The sequence below is a fragment of the Bos mutus genome, chromosome 20, assembly GCF_027580195.1.
Source record: "Bos mutus isolate GX-2022 chromosome 20, NWIPB_WYAK_1.1, whole genome shotgun sequence".
NCBI classification, from domain to species: domain Eukaryota; kingdom Metazoa; phylum Chordata; class Mammalia; order Artiodactyla; family Bovidae; genus Bos; species Bos mutus.
The window spans coordinates 26196023-26217757 of record NC_091636.1 but is presented as its reverse complement, the minus strand read 5'-3'; the positions used below and the strand labels follow the sequence as shown (position 1 = coordinate 26217757).

General features: G+C 37.7%; 1 long non-coding RNA gene across 2 annotated transcripts in view; it reads right to left on the bottom strand.

Annotated features, from left to right (window-relative positions):
• Positions 1-721: 721 nt before the first annotated feature.
• LOC138984193 (uncharacterized) overlaps positions 722-21735 on the bottom strand; it is a 282161-nt gene continuing 261147 nt past the window's right edge. The window contains exons 6-7 of one of the 2 annotated variants that reach the window (XR_011461454.1): positions 4820-4895; positions 722-1735 (exon numbers count right to left, since the gene is read on the bottom strand). This is a non-coding gene — a long non-coding RNA (uncharacterized lncRNA). The remainder of the gene's footprint in view (positions 1736-4819; positions 4896-21735) is intronic. The other variant, XR_011461457.1, reaches the window with a different exon arrangement.

The following is a 21735-nucleotide window of genomic DNA, read 5'->3' as shown; positions in this document are numbered from 1 at the left end:
TGCCCTCCTCCAGGGGATCTTCCTGACCCAGGGATCGAGCCCACATCTCTTGCATTGCCTGCATTGCAGGTGGATTCTTTACTGATGAGCCACCGGGGAAGTTCAGGGAAGCCTAGTCATCCCCAAATATTAATGGTGACCAAGTTGGCTGCCCACCATCTCCACCAACCTCAGCCCAGGTCCCACCAACAAAAGTTCTTTTACATTTGCTTATGCAGCACCCTATCCACTGCTCAGCTCCTCCAGGCCATCTCTTCCTTTTGCACAAAAAAGAGTGAGAAAAGATAAATAGGACAGGTAGATGAATATGGATAGATGGAAAGCCAGGTTGATTGGGAACACACGGAAATTCAATCTCTGCCCTCAAAGAGTTTACAATCCATCAGACATCAGGTATGCAAATTAGTATAATATACAACAGATTCAGTGCAGAAATACACTGTGTATTCAAGTAGGGCTGAAGGACATCCAAGTCTGCCAGCAGGAGATGCAAAAAAGCTTCACCAGCAGCATTTGACATAAAATTGAACGAATAGGTGGGAATTCTTGGAGCAGACTCAGGGGAGGAATTCCAGACGCAATGATCACAGACAGAAAGACACAGATTTATTAGAAAGTATAACATATGTGAGAACCTACAGAGAATTGAATATTGCTGAGAGGAGAGTTACGGGGAGGTGGGTGGGAGATGAAGCCTGACAGGTAAGCAGCAGCTGCCACGTGGGTGATCAGAAAAAGTCGTAACAGTAGAATATGCCACAGAAAGCACTAACAAATACTCAGTTCAGTCATAAAGGTAAAGGGATGTTTCATTTTTGTTCTTCTTTAAAAGTCTTTTATTTATTATTTGTATTTATATATTTTAATTTGGCTTTAATGAGTACTAAGTAGTGACTATATAAAACATGTGCGTAAAATGTGGGTAAGCTATGAATGATAACAATACAAATAAAGCCCATTTACTTGCTTTAGGGAAAGGGATGTTACTCTCATCTCTAAAGCCCCTCGCAGGGTCATGCCCTGTTTTCCTGCTCAGAAACAACCATTAAAGAGCTGAGCCCAGGCTAGGTTGTGTTCCTTCCATTTCCTGCCTCCCCCTGTGGATATTTAATTGACTCTTTCCTTCCCATCCTAATCCCACCCCCTGGACCTAAAATAAATGTGCTTCTTTTTTTCTCCTAACAGGAAGGGATGTCCCAGATTTTCTCTTCTAACTCCTTCATTTTACACCAGAAAGCTGAAGCACAGGCAAGTAATATCCTCTTGTTAATTAGTGCTAAATTCAGCACTGGCACCTAGTGCTCCAAATTCCAATGCTCGTTTGTCAGAAAACCAAGCCTGATTTTGCCTCTAGTTGAGTCACTGTCCCATCTTGCACAGAGCAGTCCTCCCCTTATGACACCCTCACTTCCTTGGAACGTTTGTAGTTTGAATCACAGGGAGGTTCAGGATAGAGAGCCAGCAGGAGATGACAGTGAGAACAGCATGGTAAATTGCTATCCTTGCATTTGGGCAACTTTAGGAGAGTTATTATAATAAATTACTTCCTCTCCATCTCTGCTGTAACATTTATTTTGAAGGCTTGAGGGTACAGAGTTTCCTCATGTTAAATGGACTAATTATTAATCTTCTCGGCCAAGAGGTGTGTCCAATTAAAGTCTGAGTCACTAGTAGCTTCGATTTAAAATTCAAGAATCCCGTTGGCTGTAGATCAAAGATGTCATTCGAAGGAACACTAAAATGAGAAAAATTAAAATTTATTTTTTTTGTCCTTGCTAAAGAACCAAAAAAATTACTACAAGAATTAAAGCATCATATAGTACTATGGGGCTCTGCTCTCACACTCTGGACACAAACCTCAGTGGTGTTTGCATTTTGCCTGCACATGTCTGTTTACAGACTTATTAGGGAAAATGGCTTTTGAAAGACTTTGCGTCCCAGGTTTGAAAATCATTATTCGGTCAGTAACTTCCAATCTTCAAGTCATTAGCTATTCTTTCCTCATCTGGGTTTTATCTTTTTGTCTTTAGACTAAAACAACAATAAGGCTGGAAAAGACATCCAAAGGCCATTGAATTGTTGAGTGTTGGAGCAGGAAGGGACTTCAAAGACTGATTAAGTAATCCCCTCAGTTGACGAAAGGGAAACTGAGATCCAGAAAAGTATCAATATCCATTGAAGGTCTCTTAAATGTGGAATTTGGAATAGAGTTCCCTATTCTTTTTACTGTTAATAAATCAGTCATTTTAGCAGGCAACAGTACAGATGGCACTTCTTGCATGAAAAGCCTGTCCTTGCCCAGAGACATGGCTGGCCAAGTCTGCCCATGAATTGAGCCATAGCCCTTCACTTTTCTCTTTAACTCCTTGCCTTTGCTCAGAAAGAGCTAGCATCTGTGTTGCATCCCAGAAAAGCCATCTGGAAGGGTTCCTCAGCAGGTCACAGAGACACACCAAGGCTTCCAAACTGAGTCTGCCTGATCATCAGTCCTGTCAATTCCTAGGGTGAGGGGTTGACCAGGTGGAGATTTTGTCATGAAACATACTCATGAAAGGGCTTCCCAGGTGGCTCAGTGGTAAAGAATCCACCTACCAATGCAGGAGGCATAGGTTCGATCCCTTTATTGGGAAGATCTTCTGGAGAAGAAAATGAAAACCCACCCCAGTATCCTTGCTTGGGAAATCCCATGGACAGAGGAACCTGGTGGGCTACAGCCCATGGTGTCACAAAGATTTGGACACGATTTAGCGACAAAACGACATCTCTAGAGAAAAACTAGCATATAGGCTTTCCAGGTGTTGCTAGTGGTAAAGAACCTGCCTGCCAACTCCAAGAGACAAAAGAGACTTGGGTTCAATTCTGGGTCAGGAAGATGCCCTGGAGGAGATCCTGGCAACCCACTCCAGTATTCCTGCCTGGAGAATCCCATGAACAGAGGAACCTGGCAGGCTACAGTCTATGGGGTCACAAAGAGTCAGACACAACTGAAGTGACTTAGCATGCAGCCTAGCAATGCCTTCCATTACCTGACTTTGTTGGACTCAGAATATCCCAACGAGTTTGACGACTGTTCCCTCTCTCCTTTATTTTTCTTTATATATATATATATGTGTGTGTGTGTGTGTGTGTGTATTTATTCTTAACCCACAAAGTTATATTCTGTGGAAAGCAACTGGTGAATCCTGTACCAGGGAACAACTTCTGTGCATCCTGTTGCTTTGATTCCACTTTCCAAGAAAGGCTTACATTCTACTTGGGCACCCAGGTAAGCAGGGCTTTACTGCTTGAGGTTTTCATTTCATCACCCTTTGTACAGGATCCAGAATATCAGTTACTGTAATCCATGACAAGTCAATGAGTTTTGTTAGGAGATGTGCTCTTAGGTTTCTTCTACGGGCTTTGACTAAATAAACACATTAGGTCCTTTTCCTTATCCTTTAAATAAATACTGTCACAAACTCTGGGCAAACATCTTTGTTTTTTCAGGCAACAAACATACATTTTTCATATTGGATCATATATCAGAACAAACGTAGTTCAACTAATGCTTAATTGTTGTTGTTTAGTCTCTAAGTCATGTCTGATTCTTTTGCGACTCCATGGACTTTAGCCCTCCAGGTTTCTCTGTCCATTGGATTTTCTGGGCGAGAATACTGGAATGGGTTGCCATTTCCTTCTCTAAGGATCTTCCCAACCCAAGAGCCAAAATTTTTTACTACGGAGTCACCTGGGAAGCCATCTGATCCTTACAAATATCAACATTTATAGGTAAATTGAAATCCCTTTTTCACCATCCAACTCCTTCCTGAGGGCCAGTTCTTTTGTCATGTAAGCAAATCTATTTAAAGAAAAATTCAATAAATAGCAGTTGGAACATGAGTGTCTGAAGTTAGGAAAACACTATATTTCACAAAAGTCAAAGACAAACTTCTTGATTTCTCTCTTGCTATTAGATTCACACATCACTAGACAGTGAGTTGCTCAAAAAAGCCATAGATGCTGGTGATATTTATCTTTGTATTATATATGGAAATTCCTTCCTGTGTCTAAATATCTTCCTGATAATACTCGTATCCTGTCAATATCCAATATGTGATTTCAGGCCTCTTTTCCACAAGCTTCCCTTAATCCCCTGAAAATCTTTTTGCATGTGGGTTTGGGAAAAGAAAAAAAAAAGCAGCACTCACAATCACACTGTATCTCCCCAGTGACCTGACAATTGTTTCAAGGATTTCTGGTAATATTTATAAATGGAGTGCAGAGGCTCTATGGTGACTGGAAGATGTTACTGCAATTTTTCATTTGACTAAATGACTAGAATTGTTACAAAAATCCTGACATTTGTCATTAGTATTCTAGAAGGAATTGCAAATTTACCCCAGCAAGAATATTTCTTTTTCTTTTTTTTTAAAATTTTATTTTATTTTTAAACTTTACATAATTGTATTAGTTTTGCCAAATATCAAAATGAATCCATCACAGGTATACATGTGCTCCCCATCCTGAACCCTCCTCCCTCCTCCCTCCCCATACCATCCTTCTGGGTCGTCCCAGTGCACTAGCCCCAAGCATCCAGTATCGTGCATTGAACCTGGACTGGCGTCTCGTTTCATACATGATATTTTACATGTTTCAATGCCATTCTCCCAAAGATATTTCAACTGAGTCAGTTGTGTCAACCGAACCAGTCACCCTAAGTATCCATCCAGCCTTCCTGTCTCATGTTCACAGATGGGACACAAGATATACTGGTGTTGCAATGGTGTTAAAAGTAAAATAACTCCCCATAAGTTTAAACATGACCAAAAGTAACACTCACGTAACACCTGGAACTTTCTCTCCACTCCACATGTTCTTTCCTGCCAACCTGTCTGCTGATAGAAGGGCTGAATGTCCTGAAAAATACATTTTTAGCATGAATCATCTTGTTATGAATCAGTCAACATATCAGTAAAATAAACATTTTATTTCTCCTCTGTCCTGTCTCTCTACCCCGCTTTCTCTCTCTCACACACCCTTTGCTTTTTCTAAAATGTAAGTCCACATGCAAATGTCTCTTACCCATCAAAGTTCTTGCGTTTTTGTATTATCTTAAAACTTTGGGTTATTTCCTTCCAAGAAGCCAGTGGATCCAAACAGTCTTAGTTTGTTCCTTGCAAAATAGAATTTAAAATTCAGCTTTATGCCATCTTCCCATCCTCTAAAGTAGTTGCTTATGCTTCTCGGTTTTTATTAAAGTCTTTTTGACATAACTCACTTAAGAAATTAACTTCCTGTTTATAATAGCCAGGACATGGAAGCAACCTAGATGTCCATCAGCAGATGAATGGATAAGAAAGCTATGGTACATACACACAATGGAGTATTACTCAGCCATTAAAAAGAATACATTTGAATCAGTTCTAATGAGGTGGATGAAACTGGAGCCTATTATACAGAGTGAAGTAAGCCAGAAGGAAAAACACCAATACAGTATACTAACGCATGTATATGGAATTTAGAAAGATGGTAACAATAACCCTGTGTACGAGACAGCAAAAGAGACACTCATGTATAGAACAGTCTTATGTACTCTGTGGGAGAGGGAGAGGGTGGGAAGATTTGGGAGAATGGCATTGAAACATGTAAAATATCATGTATGAAACAAGATGCCAGTCCAGGTTCGATGCACGATACTGGATGCTTGGGGCCAGAGCACTGGGACGACCCAGAGGGATGGTATGGGGAGGGAGGAGGGAGGAGGGTTCAGGATGGGGAACACATGTATACCTGTGGCAGATTCATTTTTATATTTGGCAAAACTAATACAATTATGTAAAGTTTAAAAATAAAATAAAATTTAAAAAAAAAGAAAAAAAAAGAAGAGATGAGGAACATAAAAAAAAAAGAAATTAACTTCCTATAGAAAATTCATAACGATATTTTAAATAGTCCTATACAAAAGCTAGGCAAAATTGGTTGTCTATGAACCTTTCTAATATATTTCCAATGAAACCATGCTGGGTTATATTTCCTATGCAAGCACAATAAATCCAATGAAAGAGCAGGTTACGAACTGATATCTGAGATGTAGGGGATGAGTTATTCTATGATTACTGTGTCCTCTGCCTTCTGCCCACAACAAGGCCAAGCAGGGTACAGAGTGATGAGGACCAAGGCAGCATGGCTGCAAGAGCACACGTGGCCTTTTTGCTTCTGGGCACACATGGGCTGGGGTTGTCTTAATTTTTAATGTGTGCGTGTGTGTGTGTGTATGTGTGTGTGTGTGTGTGTGTGTTGGCAATTGTAGCTCATCCCTAAGACAAAATCCAAACAGAAAAACTACAAGGTTTTCAGACTGGCTCCTCATGGAGTGTCTACAAAGGCTTGCAGTGCACCTTGGATGACTTTCAAGTTTTTTTTCAAAGCCATCTGGAGCCTTTTAAAGTTGCCATTGTTTAAAGAACCTGCAGCGAGGGGAGAGAGCACTTTGAGCCTTAGGAGAAAAGGAAGAAATAAGATGTAAGGTAGCCAACAGATGTGGTAGAAAATCAGGTACTGTGCCCTCCATGTGCTCTGGCTATTCCTGCTGACTCAGCTGCTCTCTCCCAAGGTGGTTCTTCCTCCATAAAAACCACCTGCCTCGACACAGAGAGAGTGGCAATCTGCTTTGCCTTTTCTTTGGAAGACCTAGGGTCTTCTCATTCCTTATCATTCTCTCTTGCCATTGAAATCTACACAACAGCTGTTTCTCCGTTATTTTTCTCCTACTGTCCTGAGCATACAGTGCCAACACTAGCTCTGAATTTGCGACCAGACAATTTTTATTCTTCCAAGTTCTCTTTATCAAGTTCTGGTGCAGCAGTATTTTAGTAATGGTAACTTCTCTGCTTTTAATTTCTGGTACATTTTGGTTCTTGACCCCTTCCCTATCAGAATATCTTCCTCTGCTCCCATTCCCTCCCAGCTTCCATCTCTACAAAACTTGATTTGAATCTAACCATTATTCTTCTTTCACATCACTATTCCAGTTCCACCTGTCGTTTTCACTATTTTTCACTCCCTGCATCTCATCTGCTTCCATCTGGATGCCAATTGCCCTTCATTAAACTTAGGTTATAATTTCTTGTTTTTCTCTTTTTAGCTTAAACTAACTTTCTTCTCTATCCCACTTTTCCTACGTGAACACATATCAAAGAACCATGTGGGCAAAATGAAATTTTATGACACAAGACTTTAACTGAATCTCCCTTGAAAAGCATAAAATAAAAGCACAAATCAAAGAAAAACTGACCCAGTTTGACCCAGTGATGTTCTTCAGTGAATGCAAATAAAGGTGATTTACTGTCCACACATCTATTCACAAGTATACCCTGTCAGTATCACGGAAACCTGATGAGCACTGTTTGGGACTGAAAGGTACGCTCAGTTCACATTCTTCCTATTTAGATAATGTGGTTTTAATCAACAGAGGCTAAAAATAGAGATTCCTCCTTCCTGGAAAAGATTGACTCCAATATCTCTTTCCAAGGAATTGAAAATGAGATGTCGAAGAAGGGTCTTTGCCTCCTGGGAACATATGAAAAAAAAAAATCAATACACATTTGCTCTACCAGTATTTTCCAAACATAAGAAGGTTGATGAGTATGTTTACGCTTTGAAAAACTTTTCCTATGCAATGTATAACTTAGAGAAATTCACAGTTCCTGTTACAGAATTGAATATATTCACAAGCCTTGAATCCTTACAAAGTCAGTCTTAAGTCTAGAAAATGCAGTCTCTTGAAATGTAAAATTTTAGAAAGGCTAATTTTCTTCTTTTTGTCTTGGGAGTTGCTGGAAGTAGTAGATATAAACATACAGTAGATAGCCTGGGGATACATTCAAACCCACCAGTGGGTGCTTGAAATTACAAATGGTACCCAATCCTGAATATACTGATTTCCTATCCATACATACCAATGATAAAGCTTACTTTATAAATTGGACACTGCAAGAGATTAACAATAATAATGAATAAATAAAATAGAACAATTATAAAAATACAGTGTAATAAAAATTAAGCTAATGTGATCTCTCTCTCAAAATATCTTATTTTACAAATATAACCCATTTTCCATCTCAGCTAACCACTCCTCAAATACTATGGTAGTAACTTTTGCAGTTTGAGGCTCTACAGCAAAACTAGCTCAAATATATATATTTTTTTCTTCATAGTTTCACAGAAGATTTGTACTTACTGTAGATCTTAGCAACCTCAGCATCTGATTTTTTTTCCTTCTCTTATTGAGAATATTTACTTTTTCACTTAGAGGAAGAAATTTACAGCTTCTCTCTGGAATATCTAAATCTCTAGTATCACTACCCTTTCACTTTGGGGCCATTGGCAAGTAAAATAAGCATTGAATACCAGCATTGTGATACGTTGACAGTGGATCCGATAATTGAGATGGCTACTGAGTGACTTATGGATGGAATATGCTGGACAAAGGGATAATTCATACCCAGGGTGGAACAGCAGAGGACGGCATGAGATTTCATCACACTACTCAGAATATTATGCAATTTAAAACTCACAAAGTTTATTTCAGTAATTTTCCATTTAATATTTTTGGACTTTCATGGAAAGTGAAACCCCAGATAAGAGGAGGCTTATTATGTATGTATATATGTGTTAGGGGAGTGTAACCTCTTTGGTTCTGTCTCATCTCAACAAAAATTTGAAGCAACGGACGTTAAAGCCCCCAGCGTGTCACAGCTCTCAGACCGTATTATAGCTCTTAGACAGATCAGTGTTACAGCTCTGTTTTACAGCTCAGTTTTATTTAGAAAATAACAGGAAAATACATCCTCAAGGCATGAGGGCATGCTGACCCAAAGACTCAAAAAGAAGAGAGAGCCTCGGCCCTTTGGCTCCTCTTTTTATATTTTTTTCCTCCCCTCTGGGCCTGCCCTATGTAAACTGGGCTAGCCAGGAGTGCTGCTTGTTCTACCTGAGGTTCTCACTTCAGTCCTCGGACCTTCCTTGTTCTATTTTCACAGGCTTTTCCCTTCCTTGTCCTTTAGCCACCGCCATTCTGGACTCCTGTTTCGTATTCTAACTACCTAACAGTTGTATGTGTCTATCTAATTATGTATCTATCTATGTGTCTGCAACGGGTTTTAGGGGATTGGGGAGATGGTTAGTCTAGCAACTGGGGTCACAAAGAGTTGGACACGACTGAGCAACTGAACACACAGCACACACAGTCTATCCACTAGGTTATAAACTAATACTTCCAAACATGGTCATTAACGTGAGCACAGCAACAGCAAACAATATATATTATGTTCCTTAATTCTGCATTGATTTCAGACATCACAAGTCGTTCCTCTTTAGACATATAAAGTTAAGAAAATTGAAATTCTGAATATGCATGAGTTATGTGAAGAAGTGAGTTCAGTGTTGTGTTACAAGTCATTTCAGGTAATCTGGCACGCTGATAACAGGAGAAGAAGAAAACTCAATAAATTCTAATTATTCTCATTCCTTCCCACCCCAGGCCTGAATGAATTATCCTGAGTGACTACCAATGAGGTCCTGTTTTTACTTAATGATTACTCCATGGTATTATGACCATACAGACTTTGATTACAGTATTTCAGAATACTGAGTTCTAACTGGGCACTTTATTTTTTTTTTCCTTTTTCTATGCAATGTCCTTATGGAGAAGAATGAATCTTCAGTATTATCAAAGCTGAAAAACAATAAATACCTATGGTCAAAGGTTCAACAAATTTCCCTGAGAATAGGGGGAAGGTATCTTATATTTTGTTATACTGATATATATCATCAAATTGTTTTTATCCTGAGGGGTTAAGTTCCTTCTTGGAAGTATACTCACAGCAGTGAAAAAGTTAATTTACATTTTATGGGTATTTAGGGCTAGATTATTGCTAAAAATGTTAAGTCTCTTTTAGGGAACCAATTTGTCTTCTCTATCAATTAGCAGCATTTGTTCATAAACTCAAAATACAAATTGAGTTGTAAATCTACCTAAGAATATAAATGGGAGAGTAATAAATGAACTATTTTAACTTGTAAGGGAAAAGCAGGGATAAAGAGATAAGTTACCTAGTATACATTTTAGAAAGAATCAAGGAGAATAAAATAGAGCACTGCTGGCACAAAGAATCACATCTTACATCTTCTCTGCTAAGTGATAAAAGATCATGTGATTTGAACAGTGAAAAGTGAGATGATGCTTTTGGCTGAGTTTTTCGAGGACAAAAGAAGTAATTCTAGGTTGTTAAATGTGCAATCACTTTCCTTATAACACTGTGCAAATGTCAACATCTTCAAATAAATGGCACTCACTAAAAAGCTAACAATTAAGTCCCAGGATTTTGGCTAGAAATCAAAAAGGTGAAAATGTACCTAACATATAAAACTCATTGTGATTTAAGTATAGGCAGGAAAACAGCTACTGTTAGAAATACATCAGTTTCAATCCCTGGTCTATAAGAATCTTTTTCTATTTAGAATAGTCTTTTGAGAGATGAAAGATGAATTGAGAACATGAAATATAGAATTTCAATATTCAGGCAATTTTTTTTTTGTAAATCAGTCTGCTATCAAAGAATGAGTCAGTAATAGAAATGCAAAATTTGAAGAGTTGTCAAAATCAACCTTTGAAACGGTGCACTCAAGTGAACAATGCCATGGAAAACACCCTTAACTTCTCTAGTTTCATAAAGTGTTTAGGGTGAAATCTGTGCAACATGTTCTGAACCAAGGGAAACATAAAAGAAAGAGCCTCTGCAAGATTGTTATTGAATTAACCAAGAACGTGTGATGCATTTGCTTACTGTAAATGAATAAAATGTATTATATATTATTAGGAGAGGCAGTATAGCATTGTAGAATTAGAATCAATCAGCTCTCCAGCCAAATCTCTACTTTAACGCTCATCAGCTATATTAACTTGAGCAAAACATTTAACCTCTCTGTTTCCCAAATCTATAAAACAGAGAAAATGCTAGCTAATCTACTATCTGTTGTGATGATTCATAACCATGCATGTAAAACATTTAATAATAATATCTAGTTGTAGAAGATGCTCAATACATACTGGGTTGGCCTAAATATGGAAAAGTTCTTTTGGGTTTTTCTGTAAGATATTAGGGAAAACCCTGAACAAACTTTTTACCCAACTCAATATTATATAGTATTGATATAATTATTATTGCTCAACTGGGGATATTTAATTTTTTGAGTGAGAAAAGCCATTTGTATTAAAAATTTTTTTTTTGTCTAAAAACTAGCTGAAGAATGTGAGGAATAAAAATAAAGATGAGATATTTTAGGAACAGAGAGCATCCACATTCAGTCTAACGTCCTGGCTCATTTTCTAGAACATTTCATTTAATTTAGCTTTCCTGAGTTTTTCACCAGACTTCTCATACATAGCTCATTGAAAAGAGCAAGGTTATGTAACCAGGGCACACATTCTATTAACTCCAAGGATCCCAGAGACTCTTTTTCCCTCCTGTTTTTGCTTGTGTGTGCTCAGTCACTCGATCATATCTCACTGTTTGCCACCCTATGGACTGTAGTCCACCAGGCTCCTCTGTCCATGGATTTTCCAGGCAAGAATACTGGAGTGGGTTGCCATTTCCTTCTCCAGGGGTTCTTCCCAAGTCAGGAATCAAAGCTGCATCCCTTGCATTGGCAGGTGGATTCTTTACCACTAGAACCAGGTGGGAAGCACTGTTTTTGTTTTGTTATATGTACATCTTTGAAGAGGTGGGCTTAAAATTTACACTGAGGTCACTTGTTATTCTGCTTTGGAATTTTTCTTATTATAAACCTAGATACAGTGAAATTCTTAAATGAAGCTATTTTACAGATATATTTCCAAGAGTCATTCTTCTTTACTGGTATGTAGCTTGGTATATTCTATCCAACTAGACTAGTTTTAGGAGAGGAAGATGGAAACAGTAGATGTTCAAAGTACTTAGAATAAACTGCACAAATCAATAACAGCCAGGGAGAATGCACTCACATTCAGTGTGAATAAAACCCATCCTTAACTTTAATCCATCACATCTGCTTATATCAGAACATCTCAAGGCAAGATTCTCCTCTACCTCCTTTGAAACACCTTATCTCCAAAATCCACAAGAAATTGAATCATGTCTCTTTTTAATTCTAAAATTATAATCATATGGTTGATTCTAAATGTTAGTCTGGATCTCTCATTCCAAATTAAATTAATTCTCAAAAGCAAACCTAAATTAGAGATAACCATATGCTCTCATCTCAAACACAGGCACACCAAGCTATTTCTAGGATGTCATTACATTATGTAATCATCAGTGATTTCATTTTTAGGTTTTCTTTATATTATACTGACTGCAGGAAAATCTAGGTTAGTAAGCACGATATCATGTATAACCCATGAACAAATTATATCAGTAACACCTGCAGATCACATATAAAAACACCAGGACAGAAGCCAGAAAAAGGCTTGGAGCACAGCCAAATGCCAGTCTCAAAGGCCACATCTAGCACAGGCAAAGTAACACTGAACTGAGTTTGCAGGTGATGAATGGGCCCTGGGAGGCACAGCCATATCATCAGTCATCATCATGGTTATTTGGAGGTGCCTCCTGGCATGACAATAGCGGTTAGGAAAAAGAAGAGACATTACCAAGTTACTGGAAAGCTATTAGTGTCTCTGCTCATTAAACTAACTTGCTTTCTTCTTTTTTAATGTTAAACGATGCACCCCAAATATCACAGCTGCTTCTATACAGACACGAGGAAAGCCTCTATCAAGTAGAGGGAAGAACACACAGGAATCCTTTGTGGAAAGGCAAAGTGCACAGACAGCCAAGACTAAGAAGGCAAACCATGCAGCCAGGAGGCCAAGCAAGGCTCAGTGTCCTCATTTGAAGAAAAATAACGACAGTGCTGGAGGCGATTACCTGGCTAGCTTCTAATAAGAAATACCATCCTCAGATAGGCTAAGGAAATGGCCACCCACTCCAGTATCCTTGCCTGGAGAATTCCATGGATGGAGGAGCCTGGCTGACTGCAGTCCATGGAACAGTCCATGGAATTGCAAAGAGTCAGACATGACTGAGAGACTGACACTACTACTACGGATAAGCCAAAGATTTATCCAGCTCAACGGTGCCTTACATAGCAGCCCTAAGCACTTTTTTTCTGGAAGGCTCTGACTGCTGTCATTGTCAGCAACCTTAATTAAAAAAAAAAAAAAAGGTTAGATGTGTACCTAGATCTCCTATACTTTTATACATGTGTAGTGTTATCCTAGAAAAGTTTAATGGTTCCCATAGGGAATTGTAACTGGTGGGATGGTTCGTTACACTCCCAATTGAAAGGGACTTATGTCCTGGAAAGAAGAAATTCTCAATGCTTTAACTGGTGATCGGCCAGAAAATGGAATATGAAGCCTGTCATTCACAGGAAGAAAAAGAAAGTAGAAGTCCAGAGGGCCTTTCATTTATCATTATTAGAGAATATCAGAAACCACAGATTAAGATTAGAATAATCTTAAAGGTTATCATCTTCTCTGTGTGTTATTTTGACTTTACTCAGACTCTTTCTCAATATAAATCTAAAAAGACACAGGGGAACTTCTTGGCCAGATTTTGGTTGAAAGTCTATAATCAAAGGATAAAGGGGGATGCTGAAGTTTCAAAGAGTACTTTTGTCTGGAAATCAAGCCTTTGAACTCTGCTTCCAGCTGGGCCATAGAGATAGAGTTCAGAGGCCTGTAGAGAGTAGGGAGACTTGTAAAAGAATTTCTCTCCATGGAGATGGATCATAAGAACCTATTTCCTCAGGCTTAAAGACCTAGACATGACCCAATATCCTGTTTAATAGTGAAAAATTGGAAGTTTTTATTTTGCTATCCTGCTGTCTTCACTTCTATACAACATTGATCCTACCCAGTAAATTAAGAAATTTTAAGAGAACATAAGAATTTAAAGGAAGAAAAACTGTCAATAATAGAATCAAGCATTAAGAAAATCCAAAATCATCCTATGTAAACCTTCAAACAACAGAATTTGACAAGTTCATTGAATACAAATGGATACTCATTGGTCACAGAGAGTCAGACACAACTGAGCAACTTTCACTTTCACTTGGATACAAAATTCAGTATACAAAATATACAAAAGTCAATTGTTTTTCTGTAAACCAGGAACAATTAGAAAACAAATATCTTTAAAGAATTTACCACAGCATCAGAAATATCTATAGAGAACCAGGGAGTAAATCTCATGAAAGGTGGACCAGACCTCCAGATGAGAAATTATAAAACCTTACTGGAAAATATCAAGACCTAAATTAACAGGAGGCCTATCGTGTAAATAACTTGGAAGATGTTGAAAAGATGTTAATTCTCCACAAAGTGACTTATAAATGCATTGCATCCTAATAAAAATACTAGGGCATCTGCATGCGTATGTACATGTGCCTCCTTTTTTTAACTTGATAACTCCTTAAATTGGCTTAGAAATGCATATAATATGAAACCACTTAGAATAACAATGATACTCTTAAAGAAAAAAGAAGAATGTGGGACAACATGTTTTACTGATGTCAAATATATTATAAAGTTATAACAATGAAGACATTGTGGTATCGGCAGAAGAAATGGGCAAATAGATGAGGGACAAAATGGAGAGCTCAGGAAAAACTCAGGAAATAAATACATGCTAGATTTATGAGAGAACTGGCACCAAGGATCAACTTTTCATAGTTCCAGGGTAAATATCTGTTTGAAAAGGTATTTAACTTGAACACCTATCTCATACCATGCTGCTGCTAAGTCGCTTCAGTCGTGTCCGACTCTGTGCGACCCCATAGACGGCAGCCCACCAGGCTCCCCCGTCCCTGGGATTCTCCAGGCAAGAACACTGGAGTGGGTTGCCCTTTCCTTCTCCAATCTCATACCATATACAGAGATCAATTTCATCTAGATAAAAATTAAATATGAAAGTCAAATATATAAAACTATTAGAAGAAACTAGATGAAAATTACCTTTCAATCTTGAGGTTTAAAAATATTCTCTTTTTATATAACAACTTTATTAAGTTATAAATAACATACTGTAAAAATCATTCCTTTAAAGTATACAAGTCAGTGACTTTAGTATATTCACTGAGTGGTATGATCACCACCATTATCCAATCTTAGAATGTTTTTAACTCCTAACTCCCCAAACCCCCTTTATCCTTCACCTTTTACTCTGCCTCCCAGTCACTGCAACCAATATACTTTCTGTCTCTGTGAATTTGACTATCCTAGACATCTCGTTTAAAAGGAGTCATACAATATTTTGTCCTCTGTGACTGCCTTCATTCACTTAGCATAATGATTTTAAGGTCCATCCACATTGCAGTAAGCATGTATCAGCAATTTATTCTTTGTTATGAATGAATACTATTCCATTTTTGGATATACCACATTTGTTTGTTCAGTCATCAGGTGATGGAGATTTGGGTCGTTTACACCTTTTGGCTATTATGAATAAATACTTCAGTGTTCAGTTCAGTTCAGTCGCTCAGTCGTGTCCGACTCTTTGCGAGCCCATGAATTGCAGCACGCCAGGCCTCCCTGTCCATCAGCAACTCCTGGAGCTCACTCAGACTCACGTCCATCGAGTCAGTGATGCCATCCAGCCATCTCATCCTCTGTCGTCCCCTTCTCCTCCTGCCCCTAATCCCTCCCAGCATCAGAGTCTTTTCCAATGAGTCAGCTCTTCACATGAGGTGGCCAAAGTACTGGAGTTTCAGCTTTAGCATCATTCCTTCCAAAGAAATACCAGGGCTGATCTCCTTCAGAATGGACTGGTTGGATCTCCTTGCAGTCCAAGGGACTCTCAAGAGTCTTCTCCAACACCACAGTTCAAAAGCATCCATTCTTCGGCACTCAGCTTTCTTCACAGTCCAACTCTCACATCCATACATGACCACTGGAAAAACCATAGCCTTGACTAGATGGACCTTTGTTGGCAAAGTAATGTCTCTGCTTTTCAATATGCTATCTAGGTTGGTCATAACTTTTCTTCCAAGGAGTAAGCGTCTTTTAATTTCATGGCTGCAGTCACCATCTTATTCATGTGCAAATTTTTTTTGGCAGACATGTTTTCATTCCTCTTGTGTCTTTACTACCTAGGAGTGGCATTACTGTATTATATTACATTACTATGTTTAACATTTGGAAGAACTGCCCAACTGTTTTTATAGTGGCTACACCATTTTACATCTCTACCAGCAGTATATGAGGGTTTCATTTTCTCCACAAACCTGTCAACACTTGGTATTGTTTATCTTTTAATTTTAGCCATTTTAGTGATTATGAAGCACTTTCCTATAGAGGTTTTGATTTGCATTTTTTAAATGACTAGTGATGTTGAGCATATTTTCATGTGCTTATTGACCATTTTTATATCTTCTTTGGACCAGTGTCTTATCCAATTTTCTTTTCCATATTTTTAATTGGCTTGTCTTTACTATTGACTTATAAAAGTCCTTATTCATTCTGGATCTGCTTCTTGTCAAATATATAATTTTCAACTATTTTCTCCCATTTTGTGGGGTTTTTTTTTTTCCACTTTCATGATGGCTTCTTCTGAAGCACAAAAGTTTTTAATTTAGATGAAGCTTAATTTATATTGATATATTTTTTCTTTTGTAATTTGTGCTCTTGGTATTATACACAAGAAACTATCGCCTAACTTAAGTCTTAAAGAAATGCTCCAAGGCTTTCTCCTAAGAATTTCATAGTTTCAGCTTTTTCCTTAGAATTATGATCTATTTTTAGTTCATTTTTGTATGTGGTGTGAGGTAGAGATTCAGATTCATGTGTTTGAATGTAGAAATACAGCTTCTTGGCACCATTTGTTGAAAAGACTCGTCTATCTCCATTCATTAATCTTGGTTCCCATACTGAAAATCAATTGACCATAAATGTAAGGCTCTATTTCTGCACTCTTAATTCTATTACAGTAATCTATATGTCTATTCTTATGATAGTACTACACTGTCTCAATTATTATAACTTTATAGTAAGTGTTGCAGTGGCAACAGAAAGCAGTGGCACCCCACTCCAGTACTCTTGCCTGGAAAATCCCATGGACGGAGGAGCCTGATGGGCTGTAGTCCATGAGGTCGCTAAGAGTCGGACACGACTGAGTGACTTCACTTTGACTTTTCACTTTCATGCATTGGAGAAGGAAATGGCAACCCACTCCAGTGTTCTTGCCTGGAGAATCCCAGGGATGGGGGAGCCTGGTGGGCTGCCGTCTCTGGGGTCGCACAGAGTCGGACACGACTAAAGCGACTTAGCAGCAGCAGCAGTAAGTGTTGAAATTGATAAGTGTGACATCTGCAACTATGTTCTTCTAGACTCTTTGGTTATTTTTGGTTTGTGGTAATTCCACATGAATTTTAGGATAATTTGTCAATTACTTCAAAAAAATGCAACTTAATAAGGATTACAATTCAATGTGTAGATCAGTTGGAAAGTATTACCATCTTAACAATATTGTCTTTTGATCCATGAATGTGAAATGTCTTTCTATTTATTTATGTCTTCTTTAGTTCTTTTAATAAAATTTTGTAGATGTGCATCTTGTCCTTCTTTTGTTAGATCTACTTTTAAGAATTTTACTTTTATTTTTGGTAATATTGCTCAAAAAATTATTTTATTAATTTCACATTCAGATTTTCATTGATAGTGTAAAAAAATTGTATATGTTGACCATGTCCTATAACCCTGCTAAACTAATGTATTACTTCTATTACTTTTCAGTGTATTCTTTAGAATTTTCTATACACAAGATGATATCATTTGTGAAGAGAGATCATTTTACTTCTTTGCAATACAAATGTTTTTACTTCTTTTTCTTGCCTAATTTCTCTGGCTAGACCCTCTCGTGTTGAATAGAAGTGGCAAAAAGAGATATCTGTCTTATTCCTGGTCTTAAATAAAAGGCATTCAGTCTTTAAACACTAAGTCTGAGATTAGCTATGACTTTGTATAGGTGTCCCCTATCAGGTTGAGTAATTTTTTTTTTTTTTTAGTTTGTTAAGGATCTATGGAGAAAATTTTAAAGTAGACAAAAATTTTCATAGAAAATAATTTAAAGTAGACACCAAAATATGGCCAAAATTAAAATTTCTTTTCATTGAAATACATCACACAAAAGTGAAAAGAATCATGGAGTTGAAGAACCATGAAACATATATTAACTAAAATATAGCTATTTTTTAGAATATATAAGAAACACCTATAATTCAATTGTAAAAATGTAGACAACTCAATAGAAAAATAGCTAAATGGTTTAAACAGGCACATCACTAAAGAAAAAGTCTAAATAGACAGTAACCCAAAGAAAATGTTCCAAACATTGGAAAAAATAAAAATTTAAGTCATGATAAGATATTACTACTTATCCATTAAATTGCGAAAAAATAAAAGTCTTACAATAGTTAACAGACAATGATACAAGCATCAGGAACTATTCTGGTAGGAGTGTAAATTGTTATGGCAACGTTAGAAAACTGCTTTATCTGGTAAAATTGAATGTAGGTAAACACTTTAATTTAGCAATTTCACCCATGGCTATATACTTTATATATATGGTTGCTTATGTATACTAGGATTCACATTATAAAACGTCAGTAGAATACACTTAAAACTATAAAGCATTAATGAAAGAAATTAAAGAAGATACAAATAGATGGAAAGATATTCCATGTTCATGGATTGAAGGAATTAATACTGTTAAAAATGCTCATACTATTGTAAACAGTCCTGCAATGAACACTGGGGTGCATGTATCCTTTCAGACCATGTTTTTCTCTAGATATATACCCAGGAATGGGACTGCAGGGTCATATGGCAGCTCTATCTTTAGTTTTTAAGGAATCTCCGTAGCTGAGACATGGAAGCAATCTAAATGTCCTTGATCAACAGAGGAAAGGATAAAGAAGTTGTGCTACATATATACAATGGAATGTTACTCAGCTATCAAAAGAGTGAAATAATGTTATTGCAGCAACATGGGTGAACCTAGAGACTGTCATATTGAGTGAAGTAAGCCAAAGAATATGCCAGCAAATTTGGAAAACTCAGCAGTGGCCACAGGACTGGAAAAGGTCAGTTTTCCTTCCAATCCGAAAGAAAGGCAATGCCAAAGAATGCTCAAACTACCACACAATTGCACTCATCTCACACACTAGTAAAGTAATGCTCAAAATTCTCCAAGCCAGGCTTTGGCAATATGTGAACTGTGAACTTCCAGATGTACAAGCTGGTTTTAGAAAAGGCAGAGGAACCAGAGATTAAATTGCCAGCATCCACTGGATCATGGAAAAAGCAAGAGAGTTCCAGAAAAACATCTATTTCTGCTTTATTGACTATGCCAAAGCCTTTGACTGTGTGGATCACAGTAAACTGTGGAAAATTCTGAAAGAGATGGGCACACCAGACCACCAGACCTGTCTCTTGAGAAACCTATATGCAGGTCAGGAAGCAACAGTTAGAACTGGACATGGAACAACTGGTTCCAAATAGGAAAAGGAGTACGTCAAGACTGTATATTGTCACCCTGCTTATTTAACTTATATGCAGAGTACATCATGAGAAATGCTGGGCTGAAAGAAGCACAAGCTGGATTCAAGATTGCTGGGAGAAATATCAATAACCTCAGATATGCAGGTGACACCACCCTTATGGCAGAAAGTGAAGAGGAACTAAAAAGCCTCTTGATGAAAGTGAAAGTGGAGAGTGAAAAAGTTGGCTTAAAGCTCAACATTCAGAAAATGAAGATCGTGGCATCTGGTCCCCTCACTTCATGGGAAATAGATGGGGAAACAGTGGAAACAGTGTCAGAGTTAATTTTTGGGGGCTGCAGATGGTGATTGCAGCCATGAAATTAAAAGATGCTTACTCCTTGGAAGGAAAGTTATAACCAAGCTAGATAACATATTAAAAAGCAGAGATATTACTTTGCCAACAAAGGTCCATCTAGTCAAGGCTATGGTTTTTCCAGTAGTCATGTATGGATGTAAGAGTTGGACTGTGAAGAAAGCTGAGTGCCGAAGAATTGATGTTTTTGAACTGTGGTGTTGAAGAAGACTCTTGAGAGTCCCTTGGACTGCAAGGAGATCCAACCAGTCCATCCTAAAGGAGACCAGTCCTGTGTGTTCATTGAAAGGACTGATGCTGAGGCTGAAACTCCAATACCTGGCCACCTCATGTGAAGAGTTGACTCACTGGAAAAGCCCCTGATGCTGGGAGGGATTGGGGGCAAGAGGAGAAGGAGACAACAGAGGATGAGATGGTTGGATGGCATCACCGACTCAATGGACATGGGTTTGGGTGGACTCCGAGAGTTGGTGATGGAGTGCTGCCATTCATGGGGTGCTGGCATGCTGCCATTCGTGGGGTTGCAAAGAATCGGACACAACTGAGCAACTGAAGTGAACTGAAGTCAAAGAAACAGAAACATAATAGGACACCCCTATACATGCAGAATCTAAAAAGACATGATACAAATGAACTTATTTACCAAATAGAAACAGATTTATAGATTTAGAGAACAAACTTATAGCTGCCATGGAGATGAATGGGGTGAGATGATAGTTAAGGAGTTTGGGATGGACAGGTGCACCCTGCTATATTTAAAATGGATAGCCAACAAGGATCTATTGTATAGCACCGGGAACTCTACTCAGTATTATGTGGCAGATTGGATGGGAGAGGAATTTAGGGGAGAACAGCTACACGTGCATGTATGGGTGAGTCCCTTTGCTGTTCATGTAAAACTACTTTTTTTTTTTTTTTTTGTATAGAAAACTACTACAACATTGTTAATGGGCTATACTCCAGTATAAAGTAAAATGTTTAAAAAAATATCCATACTACCCAAAGCAATCTACAGATTCAATGCAATCTCTATCAAAATTCTAATACTATTTTTCACAGAAATAGAACAAACAATCCTAAAGTTTGCATGGGACCTCAAAAGACCCCAAAAGACCACACTAGCCAAAACAATCTTGAGAAAGTGAAACCGGAGACATCATGCTCCTGATTTGAGCTACATTACAAAGCTATAGTAATCAAAACAGTAAACTGTTGACATAAACATGGACATATAAATCAATGAAACAGAATAGAGAGCTCAAAAATTAACCCACCCATATATGGTCAGTTAATTTATGACAAAGAAACCAAGAATATACAATGGGAAAACAGTCCTTTCAATAAATGGTGTTTGAAAAAACTGATAGCCACATGCAAAAGAATGAAACTGGACAACTATCCTATACCATACACAAAAAGTGACTCAAATGGATGAAGGACTTGAGTGTAAGACCTAAAATCATAAAACTCCTAGAGAAAACAGAGGTGGTAAGCTACTTGACATAGGTGTTGGCAATATTTTTTTTTAATTTGATACAAAAAGCAACAAAAGTAAAAATAAACAAATGAGACTAAGTAAAACTAAAAATATTCTACAAAAGAAAGGAAACTATTCACAAAAGGCAACCTACAGAATGGGAGAAACTATTTATAAACTGTATATCTGCTAAGTGGTTAATATTCAAAATAAAAGGAACTCAAACACCTTAATAGCAAAAAAATAAATCCAATTAAAAAATGGGCAGAAGATCTGAATAGACATTTTTCCAAAGAAGACACACAAATTACCAAGTACATAAAAA